The 19,361-nt window shown below is 43.0% G+C and overlaps 1 long non-coding RNA gene across 1 annotated transcript in view; it reads left to right on the plus strand.

The window, feature by feature from the left end:
* Positions 1–17,457, plus strand: part of LOC118935983 (uncharacterized) — a 292,406-nt gene extending 274,949 nt beyond the window's left edge. The window contains exon 6 of the long non-coding RNA XR_008995389.1: positions 16,323–17,457. This is a non-coding gene — a long non-coding RNA (uncharacterized LOC118935983). The remainder of the gene's footprint in view (positions 1–16,322) is intronic.
* Positions 17,458–19,361: the final 1,904 nt, after the last annotated feature.

Consider the following 19,361-nt stretch of genomic DNA (forward strand, 5'->3'; position numbering starts at 1 on the left):
GATTGAATGTCAATAGAGAAAAAGCTTTGAGCATTTTAATCATAGACATTGAGTTTATGGCTGGTACTGAACCTGATTTCCTCCTATCACTGTTTAAGGCTCTGCCCTGCAGGGGATGAAAACTAGTCCTTGGCTTCAAATCCCTTCTACGTCTCTCGTCTAGTATTGTTTACCCTTGAAACTACCAGAGGGTTTTTCACAGCATATGTTTATTAGAGTCACACGTTGCTGAAAGTAAGTGTAATAATGCTCTTCGTTGACTGATGCACCATGGGCTCGTCTGTCCCTGTATCATTTTAACACTCTTACAAGGCTGGTATTATCATCATCATGGACCAGTCGTGGCTGGATCCCAGTGGGGCTTACCTTACAAAGCATGTGTCCTCTGTGTCTCCACCTCCTGAATGCGCTGTGGTGCTAAATGCATCCCGATGATAGGAAAGGAATTTGCTAATGCTACTCCTAGAAAACAATTTGTATGGTTTGTATTGAGTGCAGAGACCGAGAGGCCGCAGAACACACATGCGTCCCATGTGCGGATGGGCAGCAGTTAGCCACGCACACCAACATGTACGTAAATCGCACTGGTGTCTTTGCAGGCCTTCCCAGGGAGTGTGTGTCCTCAGCACATGCAGCTGGCCTACCACCCTTCAGCCATCACTCTTCTAAGTTCCCTCTGCCTACATGTGCCTGGCAATGCCATGATAAAGCAGAAATGAGGAGTCACTCTGAGCAATAGGAAAGGACCCCCTCAAGTCCCCATGTCCATCAGAAAAACTGTTAGTTAACACCCTGAACAAAAATAAGTAGACATCAGCTAAACGACATGGGATTGTGTTTCCCACATGGAAAGGACAAGGCTGAAAACTTGAGATCAAACCCTGTATGCGCAGATGCTGAGAGTCCTGGAGAAAATTATGCATATGATTCAGTCAAGACTCAAAAGTGTTTGCCAGAAATAGCAACTTCACATTTTGACAGTGGCGTGTTTTATTTTGAATTAAAGAAAATAAAACACTCCTACGGATGGGAAGGTTTTTTCAACAAGGGACTTCGATCTGTTGTGAAATGTTTTCCTTAATACAAAGTGCAAGGTTCTGGGGTCCTAAAGAGCAGCATGGATGTCAGGTTCTAGTGCTTTCTCTACTGCTTACAAAAGTGCTTCCTCAAGGGTGCCTAATAAGCACTCTGTGTCTAATTGTTTGTGTGACTGTAACCACAGAAAACACACAGATTTACTGAAAAGAAGCCCCACATCATATGTCATGGGGAAATGCAAATTGAAACAATGAGATTCCTCTGCACACGTAGCAGAATGGCCGAATTGCAAACCTCCGATAGCACCAAATGCTGGTGAGGACGTGGAGCCACAGGAATGCTCCTTCAGGCTGGTGGGCAGGCAAATTGGGGCAACTGCTTCGGAAGACAGTCTAGAGGTTTCTCCCAAAAATTAACACCCTCTTATGCAATCCAGCAATCCAGCTCCTCAGTATATAACCAAAGAAATCGAGAACTTATGTCCGCAGAACACCTGCACACAGATGTTTACAGCAGCCTTATTCATCATTGCCAAAATGTGGAAGCATCAAGATGTCCCTGAGTAGGTGATGGATAAATAAACTGAGGTCTAGCCAGACAATGGGATACTATTCAGGGCTGTAAAGGAATGAGCCATCCTGTCATGGAGACACATGGAGGAACCTGAAATGCATATCCCTGAGAGAAAGAAGCCAATCCGAAAAGGCTATGTGCTGTACAACTCCAGTTACGACATTCTAGAAATGGCACAACTACAGAATCAGTAAAAGGACAATGGACAGGGGCCTCCAAGAAGAATGAGGAAGGCCACCTCTCCCTTTCTCAGCACGAACAGGGAGCCATCCTTCAGTCCAGCAAAAATAGGCCAGGAAAAATAGGGCTCCCTCAACCCTTCTGTGTTCCTGGCTGACATGCCCCTGTGATAAAAAGACAGATAAGCAACACATAGGTGTGGTTGCTTTGCACATTTCAGTCGCTGTCTTCTGCATCTAAGAGTTTCTAGTGATCCATCCTCATCTTCCTGACACAGGAAAGGAGAAACCCTTACAAATGGAAATTTCCTTTAAACACGTGAATATCCCTTAGAAAAAGGTAACATCTCCATTTTTAGACCTTCTGTCATGTCTGCACCATCCTGGAAATTATCAGCTCAAAGTAATCCTCATGCTAGGGACGTATTTGGGCTTGTCCTTGTCGTATTCTGCTCCCCTTCGTAAACAGGACAAAATTGGCTAACATTTTAACCCACTTTTATTGGCCAATGGTGAGCTAGTGTGTCAATCTAGAATAACTCCAAGCTCCCTAAGGTAAATTTTTGAGACTTAAAAATGTATTGAATATCCGTCCTGGTAATTTCTTTCTTTGCTGGCATCTGGCCAGTCTATTTTCAACTCTATAAATTATTTAGATATTTCTTAATGTAATTGGTTCGTGCCATATAGATTTTGCCAGTGTTATTTTTTTCTATTTACATGTGTTCTCTTCACGAAACTATATGGTAAGAACCTGATGCAAGAAGTTGGTCAACTTTCCATCCACTTTGTGAATTCATTTCAGCATCCTTTATTGGACTCAAAAAGTGCAAACGCATTGTGTGTCTTACCGATTCCCTTGTTAATTAGTAAGTTGGATAAATTATTTGGCACACACCAAAGTACTTATTTTTTCCTATATCCTTGGGACCCTGCACATGAGGGGATTGTACACTTATTCACAAACTCTCTGCTGGTCTTCTTGATTCTGCAAAAGAAAGAAAGATTGGATGCAGGTGGGAGTGGAAACAGTGCCTGCCTCAGTGTTGTAGACAGGAAGGAGGTGACCAAACCCTGCTATGGGAGGCCAGAAAGACCCACAGCCTTCCCAGAATCGTCCCTCAGAAAATAAAGGCTTAAATCCTAAGAAAAGAAGCAGCCAGGGATGTCACCCCCCGGGCCCAGGTAGAGACCCTTTGCAACTGGGTGGAATGTAGCAGGCAAATGCTCTCATCCTACCAGAGGAGCAGGAATTTCTTCTGACCCTAACCTCCTGTGCTTACAAGGACCTTGCAATGATAACAAGCCTTGCCTCTGAACCCTGAGAACCAGGGAGCAGCCTACGTCTGAGACCAGATCAGGAAGACAGAATGCTTCATTTCCTCCCGTTCCCTCCCCCAGCCCTGCTCATCCTGCCACGAGGCTGGCCTCCATCAACAAGCACCATCAAGAGCATGCAGAGACCCCGCTCTGTGCGGGGAAGGTGGACGGGGGGGGGACGCCTAAACCAGACACAGTGAGAAAACGGTCTTACAGATTCTGCCTTAAGCATGGCATAACTGACTCCCGCTGCTGGACCAATTGGCAGCCCATGGCATCCTGGAGTGAACCCAGCCCAGCTCCGTTCAATGCCAACATTACAGGGGAAAAAACAATTTATTTCCACCTTCGCTGGGGCCAAATTCATTCACACAGGACCCACTCTTAAAAAACCATCCATGTGGTTTCATGCTCGGCCATTGCCCTTTTGAAGTTTGTGAAAATTTTTGGTCCAGGGGCCCTGAATTTCCATGTTGTCTGGATCTGTTAAAAGAATGGAGGTGGTCCTGGCCCCTGTGACTACACAAGAGCCAGCATTCAACCATTCACAGAACAGTTTTCCATACTGTGGTTCAGAAAACCCTCCATGTCTGCAAGACCCTATCAAAACATCATTGGGTTAAAACCCCTTTCACAACAATTCACAGATCCTGTTTCTTTTTCCCCCTCTCATTCTCTCAAGAACTGACAGCAACGTTTTCCAGAACATGATGTGATATTATAAGAGTTTGAATACAGAGGCCAACATGAGAATCCAGCTGTCTTTGATCAAACATACTAAGGATCACTGATACAAAACAGTAGAATGCAAATCTCTATTGTTTTTATAAATATAGTCCTTTTTAATAGAAAATGCTCTTTCTGTTAGCATGCAAAGGGTTTATTATATTGCATACATTAAATATAGTGATAAGTAGATATGTTAAATATTTCCAGGTTTTCATTTCTACTTTGATAACTATTGGTAAGTAGAACCCATATTAAAAAACATTCTTTGAGGTCCTGAATCACTTTTCAGAAGGGAAACTGGTCCCTAGATGAAAATTTTGAGCTTTTTGAGCACTGCTGCATTAGAGCTGGTTGCCTGCTCCCAGAAATAAACATTTTGAGAAGAGTTCAACGCTCTCTCAAGTGAGCTGATCTGTGTTGACTGGAGAATCTATGGATGAACCCTGCCATGACCTTGACGAACACAGCTGCCCTTCTCTGCGGTTGATACTCCATCATTTCTAGATCTCAGAGACACAAAGGCCACGTTGTAGAGCTTTCAGAATATTTAACTGCTTCTCATGCTCTTAGAGAAGGTTGGTAAGCACGATTGCAATGCCTGAAGAAGAAGCACCCACTAATCTGAAGTGTTCATGTTCTACCGAGGGAAAGGGGGCAGGATCGTGTGCATAAATGTGTGTGCTTCTGCACTTACGACATTAACAGTAAGATAATTACGGGTGTAAGATTGGAGAGTCACATGGCGAACGGCTTTCACTGAGTATTCCTGAACAGGATTAGTCCTGGATGTTGTGTTACACAACTCCGCCTCTCAATGACTCAACCCAGGTGTTAACTTCTCCTCTATGGAAAGGTGTCCCTGGCCAGGTGGCTCCTGTGATGCTTCTCTCCAACAGAACTCCTCGTATTTTAAGGTGCACACGCATCATAGGGGAGTCTTGTCACCAGGAAGACTCTGATTGAGCAAGTCTAGGATGAGGTTGAACTTGTGCATTGTTTAACAATCTCCTCGATGATGCTGATGTTTCCACCCATGGACCAGACTTTGAGTAGCAAGGCTGTGAACACAACTGTATGAGCCTATGTCCTTCCTGTGTACCCAGGAAGGAAAAGGTGGGGGTCGGTGAGCACCTACCCAGTTCATACCACACATTGATACTTGCCTCTTAATATTTATCTGGGAGTCTTTTTCCAGCTTAGATAAGTTAGGCTGTATTTACCTTGGAAAGGACATTTTGACCAAATTGTAAAACCTTTGTTTTCCTATTGTTAGTTATGGAAAATAGAGTAATCTCTTGCTATCCTAAAAATTATAAGACCTGCTTCCTAGGAATTCACTCAAAGTCCATAAAATTATCCACTGTTTTCAACAGTGCAGAAAATTTCCTCTAAAAAGAGTCCATGTTTCCTCTCAGGGCCAAGAACTGGGGTTTTAGGTGTCTATAATGCAAAATAAACAAGCCAGATGAATTGGAATGGCCACATGAGAAAGTTGTTTTAATCTGTGTATGTATGGCTGATTAAAACATGGTTCTGTTTTATAAAACATAAAAATTAAATATGCATGGTCTCTAAAGAGACCTACTTACATCCATTTTTTAAAAATCTGTAAATGATTTACATTTCCTTTTCCTATCTAAACACCAAAAGATTTTATTAAAATTTTATGTCCTTAGCTCTCTGCCATTTTGTGCAATTATTATCTCTTTGCATGCTTCTCCCTTTTTATTATTCCTGAAAGAAAAACTGCAAAGATAATACATGAATAAAGTTGAAGGATTTTGCAACCAGGCCATTTTCTTGGTTTTACAACTCATACTTTTACAAAATTTTGAGTCAGAAAGATCAAAGTTGAGTTTTACAGGAAGAATGTTAAATGGCGTAGCAGGGGCTGCGTTTTCCCGATGACTAGTTTGGAGGAGATACAGAAGCACGCACAACTCATACACACCCTTGTGAAAATGTATGGTTTCTGAGTGGCTGACACCTTCAAGGATTTCCGTGGCAAATTTACTGGAACATGGGAAGTTAGGCAACAGTGGCAGGACAGAGTGTACTATTTCTGCATCGATATGAGGGTCTCGGGGAACATGTTTTAAATCAAATGGAATGACAAGTCATATGCTATGAGATCCTTTGATAGCCGTCAAACTTGGCACCCATCTCCCTGTCCCATGAAGACAGGGCTTCTCTGAGCAAAGCCTTCAGGTGTTCTAGAACTCAGCCTCATGGCAGGAAACCTACTGGTCTTGAAAATGTAAAAATACAGTAAATCATGAGCTGTAGCCTAGAGAAATACCACTGAGAAGCCAGTAGGACTAGAGCAGGCTCATGTTCTCCTGCAGCAGAAGGGTTTTCTTTACCTGAGGATTCTGAGGATGGTGGTAATGATGAAGGGGAAGGTATTAAGGGGAAAGTCTTCTAGAAAAGCAAATGACTACATCATTGAACAGGAAAACTCTTAAAAGAGAGAAAGTGCAGATGGAGCTTCGTTTAAGTGGAAGACAAACTAGGGACACAGTGGGTCCAACCCAGAGGGACTTTCATAATGTGACAGTCTTGGAAAGAAAAAATATATACTTCCCCACTACGATCCATATCCTAAAGAAGAGCTTTTCATTTCTTGATAAGACTTCAGGTGAAAAGAAAACAGCCCTTGTTGGGATGCACCAAGATAGCTCAGGTCTCCAGGGAAGAAAATAAACAGGAATGGGGGAAAATAAGAGGATAATGCTGCTGTTTTAGAAGACACATCAAAGTGCTCCAACAGAGAGAGACCAAGGTCCATTCTTTATCAGGATTTTCTTTTTTTTTGCAGGGGAGGCAGGGCATAAATATCATAAATGGGATAAAATCCCAGGAATATACTAGTAAGTGAGTGGAGGAGGCGTAGTGTGAATGTGCTTTTAACTCCTTTATGATACAAAATGCTCCTAACAACTAATACAACGTTGGAATATGAAAAAATCAAATAACAACCACCATGCTAACAAGAGAACTTCAGGTCCATAAAACAAAAAACGAACACTAACATATTCCTTTTAGACAAGAGTGTCGATGGTACTAGTCGAGTATGGCAGACTTCTCTGTGTCCTCTTTCTTCTAGACGGCACACTGCCCGCAAGCTTAAGCCCACAAAAGCTGGAGACTAGTGACTGTTTTCCATTTCACCGAATGCTTTTCACATTTCTCATTAACTTTTTGAAACGTGTATTCCCTACTATGGGAGTCATACACTCATTGTTCCATTTCCTACTCTTTAAAAAATAAAACAATAGGGGCGAAAGCAGTCAGATGTTCAAATAATCCTATTAGCATTGCTGTATGAAGATGAAAAGCCTGTGGAGAAGTAACCACTGACCAACAGAGAAGTCTGCCTTTTAGCCATTTGTGGTTCCCATTGATCACATGATATGGGGAGATATATGCAAAACAAGTATGCATATGTATAAATATATAAATAATATAGATATGTGATATCGACAGAATGCATGCATACGGATATAAATAAATGTATATGGATACATGCATGTGGATATTTAAAGAATACCATGTACATATTTGTAAACTCCTGTCCCATTAAGCAGCAAAGTGCTCAGTCTCCGGGTACCTGCATAAAGGACTGTTCATACTTGAATGAAGATGTAGATCCCAGCATATCCAGTCACATCCTCTTTGAGTCCTCATGACTTTGGGTCATAGCATGATCCCTGAGCCCATCTCTGGGGTCAAACCCTCCTGCTTGACTAAATGCTAAGTTGTGAGTTCCAGGACAGAGCCCAAGTTGGACTCGAGGCTAGCAGAAAGGTTGAGCAGAAAGTGAGGAAACAGGGGGGTCCCCCAGAGAGAGGTGGTGGTAGCTACCAGGAGGGGCAGTGGCATCGATGGAACGAAGCTGGGTGACAGGACAGGATGCAAACCCACCGATCTGACCTCCAGACTTTTCTCCTGGACACAGTCTGTACAATGGATCCCCTGTCCTGCTCAGTCAAGAAGGATGAATCCTATCAGACCCTGTGGGTGGCTGAGGGATCACTGTGGCAACATCAGTCTTGGGACTTCTCTAACCCATTAGCAACATCATCAGACTGGCAGAATGACTTCGGTAAGGAGGGACGGGTCATGAATCGGAAGCCCATGGCTTTGCATTCTGCAAAGGAGTTAATCTCGTTGCTGAAAATATTCTTGTGCTGGAGTGTGCTCTAACGCTAAGTGTACCATGAACTAATTCATGCTCCCTCACCAGGTGTCAGTAGAGAGGTAAGAGCTCTGGACCCGGATTTGGAAATTAAAGGTTAAGACCCCAGGTCTGCCATTTATCAACCACTTGAAACTGCTGTCACGTTTCGTCTCCTGCTCAAGTTCCTTACTTGGGTGGTACATGTGAGGTGGTAACACCTCACAGAGCATTGATTAACCAAACAACGTGATAGAAAGATACTCCTGAAAGCACTCGGGGCTGTTGATCCCATCCACAGTGCTCCGTCAATGTCAGATGACTGCCTTTCTCCCTTCTGGGAAGTATCAAGGAACATTATTAATCAAGGCAGCCAACCCTCAATTATGGTTCTTGTGAAGACACAAATGAAGCTGGTGCATTCTATTCCATGCATCCTACTGTTCCCCTTCTTATTTATTACTCTCTTGAAGAAAGGCAACACAAATCTCCCTGATATGAGGAGGCGTTTCAGTACGTTTAGAGTTCTCCCTGTCTGTCCGTATGGCGAGTGGTCTTCCAAAGTGCAAGGCACAGAATTTTGCACATGGGTTAAACTCATGCAATCATCCATCCAAGAAAAATATGTTGAGAACGTCATGTATGCCAACTATAGATTCTGACGATTGAAACAATAGGAAATGATTATGACCCTACAAAGACCTTTCCATTATTTCGGGACTTAAGGTTTTGACTCCTTCTAGTTGTATGAGCAACAGAATTCTGCAGTGTGACTGAGAAAAGGTCACACCAGAGCTGGCCAGGCTGCTTAATTTGTGCATCACTGCCATTCATAAAATGAACAGCGCTTAAACAGATAGAGCCCCATCTCCCTACACCTGTTGGAGGAATTGAAAACAGGTGATTTGCATATTTTCCCACCTTCTGCTCTGAATCACGTGGCCAAATTTTTTTAGGGATATTTAATGGCTCCTCAAATTAGCATCACTTTGGAATTTATGCTCTTAAAGGTGATGCTTTTAGGAGAAGCATGCCTCATCTAACCCCTAACACTGAACTTTTGATGAAATATGTGCAACGGATCAACTTAATTCAATTGCTATCCTGGTTTGTTGAAGAAGGAGAAGGAGAATAATTCATCTTTTATGGATGAAAAAAGGCAGAGTCGTGCCCTCAATGAATTTACATCAAAAGCAAACATTAAATACAGATGAGAACTAAAAAAGAAAATAACAGTTGACAAGATATATTTAGGGACTCTGAAACTCTACAGCATTAGAAAAGACAGACTTCAGACACCAAACATGCCCTCATTCACATCTATTTTTTAACACCACCGAACCAAATAGATTCTGTTGGGTTATCTAATTCCAGTGATAAGCAAAACCGAGCAAACACAGAAATCATAAATCAGCTGTCTACTAACTGATATTGTAGGCTCATTAGGGCATTTCACATAGAGTTTAAAATAAATTCATGATTTGTTCACATTCTCCATCAACGAAAAATAGAAAAAGGAAATTTACCTTGTTTTAGTGTTCACAAGGAACCCCCCGGGGGCTTCTCGCTGTCATTTTACCAGCACATTCGGGCTCCCTAAATGACTTAGGACCACCGTACAATAAACTTGTGAATATATCTGAATGGAAATTTTAGATTTCATTTTTTGTAATAAGATGCCCTTCAGCCCTCTCCTTTCTTTAAAACAGAAAGAAAGAAAACCTTCTGAAGCAAAATGAGCCATGGGAAGGGTGGGGGTGCGGATGTGAACTCTTGATTTCCAAGCTGGGCAGTGACTCCAAATGCTGAACTTCATAGCGCTTGGCATCAAAGACTCGTCCTAAAGGGTGTTGTTGTTCAGTCCCGAGTCGTCCAACTCCTCGTGCTCAGGGCCTTTTCCACAGCAATCTGTCTCCTTTTGTGAACCTAGCTTGATGTATCACATCCACAAAACTGAGCACTTGGTCTAGCTCTCTCTGTCTGTCTCTCTCTCTCTTTTTTTTACTTTCTTGGAGAATCTGGGCTGTAGAAATGCAGTAAAAACATTTACATCTCACGGTGAGAGCACTAGATGTTGAAGCACGCCTTTTACAGCTTAACCCACTGCTCAAACCGCACTGCCAAGATTGCCGAGATTAAATCATAACTCCCGGGACCGTCGCCTGTCTAAGGCTTAATGAACCAGAAGGGTCCACTGAGATAGACATCTTTTATACTGCTTCCAGCCGAAACAGCTCATGGTGGATCCGACTCAAAGTTCTTAAAAAAGGAAAAGAAAAAGAAAAAAAAAAAACACAGACAAGAATACAATGGCAAAGGGAGTTACATAATTCTGCGGGTTATTTATAGAATCATTTCCATGGTGTGAAAAATAACTGAGGAAAGAATTATATTAATGTGCGTCTAGCTTCCTAGTAACACGCTGAGCTTTCTGCATGGGGGTGGGGGGTGGTCTTCTTCCCCTGCATCTCTGACGGGAGCCTCATGGAAGAATATTCTTTGCTTTAACATTTCACAGCTGACAACGTGTGGCGGATGTCATGCTGTCTTCATCCCTTATTTTTAAGCTTGGGAGTCATTCCGTAAAGGAAGGGGGCTGATGCAGGCTGCCAGCAATCGCCCAACGTGTTTCTCTCCCCCAGTTAGGAGTTCCCAGAGTCTGTCTCTTCTTGCCTACATACCAAACCAATATTACCATGTTTGCAACCATTTCTCTACCTATCGTTCATTCACTCTTCTCAAGATGAGTAGACAATCAATACACAGAAGCCCACTTTCCCATTTCACTTGCTCCTCCAGGTATTTTTTTCCCCCAAAACCTGCCTTCTTCTGAGGAGAGCCTGATTTCTTTCCAGAGCCAGGAAGCATGAGCCAATCGACACAGCTATCCTGTGGCTACTGTGCCTTTTAGGATGTCGTGGGCGAAGACACAATCCCCATCACCATCGTCAGTGGTTCCTAATTATTATAGAACATTGACGTCCCCATTGGGGTTGGTGAAGAGCACATCACAGAAGGGGTGGGTGTCCTGGCAAAGCCACAGCGGGGTGGCAAAGATAAGAGGGCACGTGACAGCAACAGGACCCCTCTCAGATTCTGGAGCCCCAAGCAGCATAGCTCAGCAGGGCCAGGGACTAGGGACACCAGAAAAACTTCTTTTTTTCTTCTGTAGGCGCTTTCTCAGAGGAAGAAGCCCGTAGCACCTGCTGAGGTCTGCATCCAAGAGGCTCAGTCGATGCAGAGTGGCTTTAAAACTGTCCCACTTAGTCCCAATGCTGGGTATCGATCCAGAGGAATTGAAATGAGGCTCTCAACAAGATCTCTGCACCCTCGCATTCACTGCATTATTCACAAGAGTCCACAGAGAGAAGCCACCTAAATGCCCACTGACAGATGAACGGATAAAGAAAATGCAGTCTATCTATACAATGGGATACGGCTCACCTTAAAAAGAAGGAAATCCCGCCACTGGAGACGGAATGGATGAACCCCCAGGGCATTACGCTAGGCGAAATGAGGCAGGCACAGAAAGACAAACGCCAGATGAGATCACTTAACGCGTGGAATCTAAAATAGTCAAACTCACAGAGGCAGAAAGTAGAACGGTACTCGCCAGGGGCTGGGGGATGGAGAAATGAAGAGGAGTTGGTCAAAGGGTACAAAATGCTGGTGATGTCTAACGAATTAAGTTACAGCTATGTACTGAACTGCATAGAGCCTGTAGTTAGCAATATTCATCCTTAGAATGAGCCAAGCGGGTGGGTAGATCTGGTGTTAAATGTTGTCAGGCACACCAGTTGTAATAATGAACAGGGCAGAAGGAACTTTTGGAGGTGGTGGGTAATTTTGTGGCACAGATCACGACGGTTTCAGCGGTATATACTTGCTCCAAAGTCATGAGCTTGTATCCATTACGTATGTACACCTTTTGTATGCCTGTCACATCTCAATGAAGTGAATTTTTTTTCTTTTTACAAAGCTACCCTGCTGCACATCAATAAAGAAGTCTGTTTACCGTGCATGTGAATTGGAGAAGTTTTGTATGAAGGGAATTTTAAGCAGCAAGTTAGGAAAACGTGTCATCCACGCCAACGCCGTGGAGTTTACGACAAAAAGTCTTGGTGTGTGCCATGATTTCAGACCCCTCTGAATTCCTGCGGTGGCCACGGTGATGAGGACTTGGTGGGCCAAAGCCAGTCCCCTTTCCCCTGCCTTCTCTGTCCTCTTCCCCTTTCCTAAGTCAGGCACCGAGGGCTGGCTCCTAGGAAAGTGCCCCTGCTCCTGCCACCGTGTTGGCATCACTTCCCAAAATAGGGCTGTAAGCCCTGGTCTGAGGTACCTCCTAGCTCATGGCCTTCTCACTTGATTCTGATGGTTCTCATTCTCCTTCGTGGCCTTCAGAGCACGTCTTGGGGAATCTTAAAGCTCTTTCCGGAGTCTTGAAAAGATGTCATCATTTCTAAGCATGGCAGGCAGTTAAGAAGCAACTGTAACAGGCACCTCTGAGTGACTGTTGGATCGTCGAGGTTCTAGATATCCAAAGAAGGGTTCATGAGGTGGTCCAGTGTATCAGGATGACCTTCTTCTGGGCTGTGACTGCCTTCCAGGTGTCAATTGTACGAGGCAGCCTGTCCCCCCCCTCAGCTCCCTCTCCTGGGAGTTGGCAGAGTGACATGGTGGACCCTGCCCAGTTTGGTTAAGGGCCCCAGGAAGACCTGCTTATATAGTTGTTGGGACAAGAGTTCACACTCCCTGTAATACCTGGCATGTTCCTGCCACCAGTTTTCCCTGACGACAGAACCATACTGCTGTCCCTCCCATGGTAGCCTCGATTGTGTCCTTCCCACAGTGTATGTGTTGAAATATTAACCCCAGCATCTCACAACGTGACCTTATTTGAAGACATAATCAAGGTAAGAGGTCATTAGACTGAGCTCTTATCTAATGTGCCTGGTATCCTTATAAAAAGGAGAATTTGGATACAGAGACACACACACTGGGAGAATTCCGTATGAAGAGGTGCAGGACAAAGATAGCCACTTACAAGCCATGGAGAGAGAACTGCAATGGACAGTCACCTCATGGCCCCTGAAGACAGACTTCTGGTCTTGAGCTCAGACTTCCAGCCCCCAGAACTGTAAGACAATAAGTTTCTGTGGTTCAAAATCCCCCCAGTCTGTGGTCCTTGGTTATGGCAGCCCAAGCAACATAATGTAAACATGAAACTAACCTTCGCAATATGAACGGCGGGCTACCGTATCTAAACTGCGTCCACACTACGGGCTGGCAACAACAAAGTCTGAACAGAATAGAAACTAAATAAGTGAAACATTTTCTTTCCCCACTCATAGGAATTGCAAATCAAAACAGTGATGAAAACCTGTATTGTTAACCTTCAAACTGACAGAAGTCTGAAAAATTGGTAACATAGCAACTGTTTTGATCATGACCGTATGAATTAGGTAGCCCCGTGAGAGAGAAAATGGGCAAGGCAGATGCACATGTCAAATGCACATGGCCTTGGATGCAGCATCTACTGCCACCTCTAGGAATGCAGCTTGCCCACTCCCTCAGGGCAGAGGGATTTATGTTTCAGGGTGCATATACTGCAGAATTGTTTTATAGTAGTGCAGAAATAGGAAGAGAACACTGAAATGACCATTGACAGAAGTTCAATGACAGTGGTTCCAAAATGGAATATTAGGCAGGCATGAAAGAGGTTTTGCATACGTGTGTCCTCCTTTGCTGAGCTAGGTTATTTCCAGAAGGTTCAAATACAAGGCTGTAATAGCCTCCAGGGAGCAGTAGCTTCCAAGTGTGTTCTCCACCAACAGTTAATTCTTGCCTGTGTATCATTTTTCTCCATATGTGCTCTGGCTTTCAGTATTAAGTAGGCTTGAGTTCCTTCATTTCCGTTAACACGATGCTAGGCTGGACCCTGTTTTTATAAAACGATCATGGACTTTGAGGGAACAGTTGACAGTCTGCAGAAGAGGTTGTGAAATGCTGAATTCTATTGCTGGAAGTCTCCACTGAGGTACTTTAGAGAGGATCAATAATGACTTCATTTCTGGAAAAAGAAAATAACTTTTCCTTGAAGGTATGAGGCATCTTTGAAACAGCCACATCTTCAGATCACCATGCTGTCTTACATCTTGTACCTAAGAAACATTCATTCTGGCAATGGGTTGAAGTGTTCCCTGTCCATGCAGACCTTTAGACAACGGTTGACTTAATTAACAAGTGCATCATTAAATCTGTGTTTAAAGATAAAGAAGCAATCATTACTAGTAACAAAAATATGGACCACAAAATTTGCATTAGATAGCTCCTAAGGGAAAAACCTGAGATCTTAGATTTGCAGGTTTCTATCCAGGTTCTAAAAATTCTGCCAGGAAGTAAGACAGACTCAAAATATTCTCAAGTGCCAACGGTGTTTAAGGCTGCTGCTGAGCAGACAGGCTGTAATTGTTAAGAACACATCTGAGGAACCCGCACAAAAAAAAAGCACTTGACATTTATTTAATTGGGCTACATTAAAAAGTGAATAGTCACCAAAGTGGATATTGTGAGCATTATAGGTAAGGTGTGACAATGAGACACGAATTTGAACTCATTACTTTTGGAATTTGGCACAGCCTCTTTGATCAGCCAGACTTGGGATAATTTATAGATATCAAATTAACTGTGGCACCTCTGCAGAATTCAGGGAACCTGACAGCTGAACATGGCAGGTGTGGGAGGCTTCCTTCCTTCAGCTGCTGAGCCAGCTTCTGTTGGTGAACGGAGTCACTCTCGCCAAGTCCTGAGCATCACCAGGCAGCCCACAGAGCCCTGACCTTGGCACTCCATTTCTGAACTCGAGTTCCATGTCTGTGACACCCTAGTGTTTCTGTGGGTTGACTTGTGTCCCCTCACCATTCATTCATTGAAGAGCTAACCTGGAGTCACCTCAGAAGTGACCTGATTTGGAGACAGGTTTGATGGAGATGTGATTAAATTGATATGAAGTCCTTAGGGTGGACCATAATCCATGATGACAGCTGCCTTTAGAGAAAGGGCAAATTTGGAGACAGATAGGCACCCACAGGGAGAAGCCTGGTGGAAGATGAAGGCAGAGGTGGCCATCATGTGCGCACAGGCCAAAGATCACCGTAGATGGTCAACAAACTGTCAGAAACAGTTGACAGGCATCTCCCACATACACATCTCTGGGAAGGAACCAACCCACCCACACCCTCATCTTGGCTGTCAGTCCTTTGTATCTCTGAGAACAAATCAGCCAGGACCTATGTCCCTCCAGCAAGCCCTTGGCCAGCAATGAGGAAGGAGAAATTGATTTGTTCTGTCCTGGGCAGAACATCCAAATTGCAGAACTAGGCTAATTGCAAGAAATTTCAAGGAAAACATGCTTACCCTTCTCAGAAAAATTAGAGTAGATGGAGACCTACACTTGAAAGGTTCAACTGACCGTACAGCCCAGCCCGTTGGAGGTTGGCAATATCGTGCAACAGTCCTAAGAAGAAAACCAATACTCCCAGATTGCAATTTAAATGTGCATTCATAGTGAGATAGTACCCTTCTGGTAGACACTATTTTAGAGCATGAATGAGGTGGTTTCTAATTGACATTGGTGTGTTTCTACTACTGGGAGAAAGGAGGGCATAACACACATATAACTGCAAGGCTCACACATGCAGGTCCCAGCCGCCATGTGTGTGTGCCTGCAGGAAGTCCAGTGTTTTGGTTGCATTTCTCCTAAAGCATCTCTAGTCATCTCCAAAGAGTAGACAACCATCCTCAGGAATATGTCCCCATCATCCCCACTGCTTGAGCTCATGAGCTGGCACCTCATGCTGGCCTTGCTGGTGAGGCATTTACCAGGTGGCTGCCAGACTAAGCCTGGGCACATGCTAAGCCTTCCATCTCTTATATCTCAGCAAATCCAAACCACCTTTCCCAGTCTTCCTTTTCCTGTCCTCTTTTTTCCCTCAAAGTCAGACTTATATTGAGCTCTGGTGGGTCTCCCAACTGTACCCAGATCCTTCCCCATTTTCCTTCATGCAGGTATTTGACCACATTATGCCTGCTTCCCCAGAAGATCCATCCTGGAGCCTCCTATTCGGGGACCCAGGTGAACCCAGGCACCGTTGGTAACCTCTTCCATCCAGGAAGCCATGTCTGCTTGTTTTTTCAGAGTAGGAGCATTTTTCACCAAATCAGAAGAGAAGAGGGCTTCACTAACTCAGGGAAAGAAAAAAAATATGCCTGCAGCTTTCAAATGAGTATTTTTCTCTCTCCTGCAGTCATGGTATGTCAACAATGATTAGGATCCACTTGTGATGAGAGCTTAAGCCACCCGAGGAATTGTTGCATCTTTAGTCACAAAGGAAGTCTGCCTATCAAACACGTGTGTAATCTTTCTGGATCCTCTTCAGGAAAATAAAAGGTAAGTCAGGGGTCATGAATATCAGTATTTAAAGAAAAAATAGTCTGAGGTGTAAAATCAAGCAACAGCTGAGAGCTAAAGAGAAAGCTGGAGCTCAAGACAAAACATGATTTATACTTCCTTGTTTTGTGTTTTGAGGTTACTCCTAAGCTGTCCCAAATACATATATTTAGGTCAAAAGCTAGAATCTGTTACTCAGCAATACCGAGGCTGGATGACCTGAATAACTTAAAAAAAAAAAATGCCAACACCGAGGTCCAAATCATAGAAATCTTGATTCAATTGGCGACAAGTGGGATTCTTAGCATGCATGAGAGGTTCTTTAAGCCCCCGCCCTGGTGAATTTGCCTCTAGACAAGAATTTGGCAATGGTGAAGGAATTTTTCACATGTAATTTATGTCCCAAATCAGTTGATTTTGAGCTTACTAAAAGGGAGTTTTTTCTGGGTGGGCTTGCTCAGATCAAGTGAAAGACCTTAATGTGGACCAAGGCCTCACCAAGCTGAAAGAGTCTTGTAAGAGCTGATGACATAAATGTCCATGGTGGAGAAACTCAAGAGGCACAGAACTGTGGGTGGGCTCTAGAAATCATGGACGCCTCTGTGTCCTCTAGCAAAGGCATAGCAAAAATCGGGAACCCTCAGCTATATAACTGCAAGGATATGGGTTCTGCCAGCAACCTGAATGAGTCTAGAATTGGATTTTTCCACATCTGAACATCCAGATGAGCCTTTTCACATCCTGAACCAAGACCCAGATAAACCAGATCCAGATTCCAGATGCATAAAAACTATGATATAATAAACTGTGTGTTGTTTCAAGCCTCTATGATTATTAGGTAATTTGTTAAACAACAACAGAAAATGGGTACAATGATCTGCTCCAAAATGTTCACTAAGTGTACCCTTGGGGTAACTGATGACTTCTTAACAGTGGGATCAGTTGTTTGATAATTTTTAAAGACTCTCTTTCAAGCAAATTGGTTGGGGAGGCTGAATACATCAGATAGGGTAAATGAAAATTAAGTAATACTTTTGATGTATTGGTAACCTAACTTCTGGTTTTATGTGTCCATTTTCTTCTTTGATCCATAGAGATGAAACAAGTCATTATTCTTGTATAAAAGGAAAGTTGAGATGTCCTTTTATAAAATCAAGTAACTTAGATACCAATAAGAAATTGTCATAAATAAAAGGCTAGTTTTGTTTATTAGAACTATAATGCATAAAATATCAGAAAAACTTTAAAAAATTGTGATGTTAAGTTATATAATTAGAGGGGAGTGGTCTGTTTTACATTTTGGTTGGGGGTCACAGTCCCAGTATCTACCAGCATAAGATGACCAAGAGTGTCAATGCCAAGACCTTATAAATATATCTGCCTCTATGTCTGGATGATATCTTAATAGCTGCTTCATCGGGGCGACTTCTGTTAGTTCACATAAAGGCCACTGCTCATTTATTAAAAGCCTTTGGCACTGTAATAGAGAGAGAGAAAAAATCAATGTGTTCACTTCAAAAATCAATAGATTGCTAAGGTTTGGGTAAGTGTAGAAAGCACATAATTACAGAGATCTTGTGATGGGAGAGACCAGATATTCAAACCTGTCACACAAACAAGAGAGGGTCAGATGTTCTGAAAGCAAGTTCCTTAAGGCAAGAAGCTCTTGTCTATTGAGTACTCAGGGGTCTAAGAAGTACAGAAAACATCAGATAAGCAATGTTCATTTCTCAGAATGTTCAGTTTCTTCAATAATAATGACAACAATAATAATCACAGCTTTATTAAACATTCGCTCTAAATCACTCAAATCAATGCTTTGCCTGCATAATGATTCTATCATGGCATGTGGCTATTTACCCCCAATGAATAGATGACCAAAATGAGTGTGTTTGGATTCAGAACCTGGTCTTAAGCACTCTGCTTCAAATGGACATAATAGTGAAATCATGCATGTATCGGTTATCTATTGCTGTGTAACAACTTATCCCACAACATAGCAGCTTAACGTTATTCAGTAAAACCATTTAGTGTCTCACAGTTTCTGCAGGTCAGGAATCTGGGTATGGCTTATGTGGGCCTGATGCTCAGGGTCTCACATGCGTCCTACAGAGAAGAATCTGCTTTCAAATTCACCCAGGTTGTGGACAGAGTTAAATTCCTCATGGCTATATAACTGAATGCTCTGGTCAATTCTGGGTGTCAGGCAGAGGAAGTCTCATATCTTCGGCTTGTCAGGTGGGCTCTCCAACATGACCACCCACTTCTTCAATGTCAGCAAGGAAAAGTCTGCAAAGAAAATCTGCTAGCAAGATACAGGTTTATGGAGCACAAGTAATCCCACAAGTGGCATCCTGGGATCCTGGGCATACCCAACAAGGGGGGGCATATACAAGGTGGTATGGGGGTCATCTTAACATGTATCCAACACAAGTGAGCACAAGAGGGCTTCTCCACTATGGCTGCACACTTCATTGACACATGGACTAAGGAGAGACTTCTTCTCAGGGATGGTCCAGTCCCTCTTTTAAGGACCTCCACCTGATTAAGTCAGATCTAGCCTAAATAACCTTCCTTTCAATGAACTCAAAATGAATTAATGTGAAACCATAAATTACACCTATAATCCCTCTTAAGACTTTCTATATGTCTAGAAAAAATCTCATATCCCACCTACATTCCATGGGAGGGGCTTACAAAATGTGAACACCAGGAAATGGGGATCACTGGGGTGTCCTTCAAATATATTATCCATCACAATTTATTGGAAATATTTATATACAATATATGAATCTAGAATTCCAATCACAGCCATCCATGATGCAACAGTTAATACATAAAGATATTTTTCAGGCATTAATGACTCCAAAATATTTTACTCAAAAATCCTCTATAA

This window comes from Manis pentadactyla, chromosome Y, assembly GCF_030020395.1.
Source record: "Manis pentadactyla isolate mManPen7 chromosome Y, mManPen7.hap1, whole genome shotgun sequence".
Lineage (NCBI taxonomy): Eukaryota > Metazoa > Chordata > Mammalia > Pholidota > Manidae > Manis > Manis pentadactyla.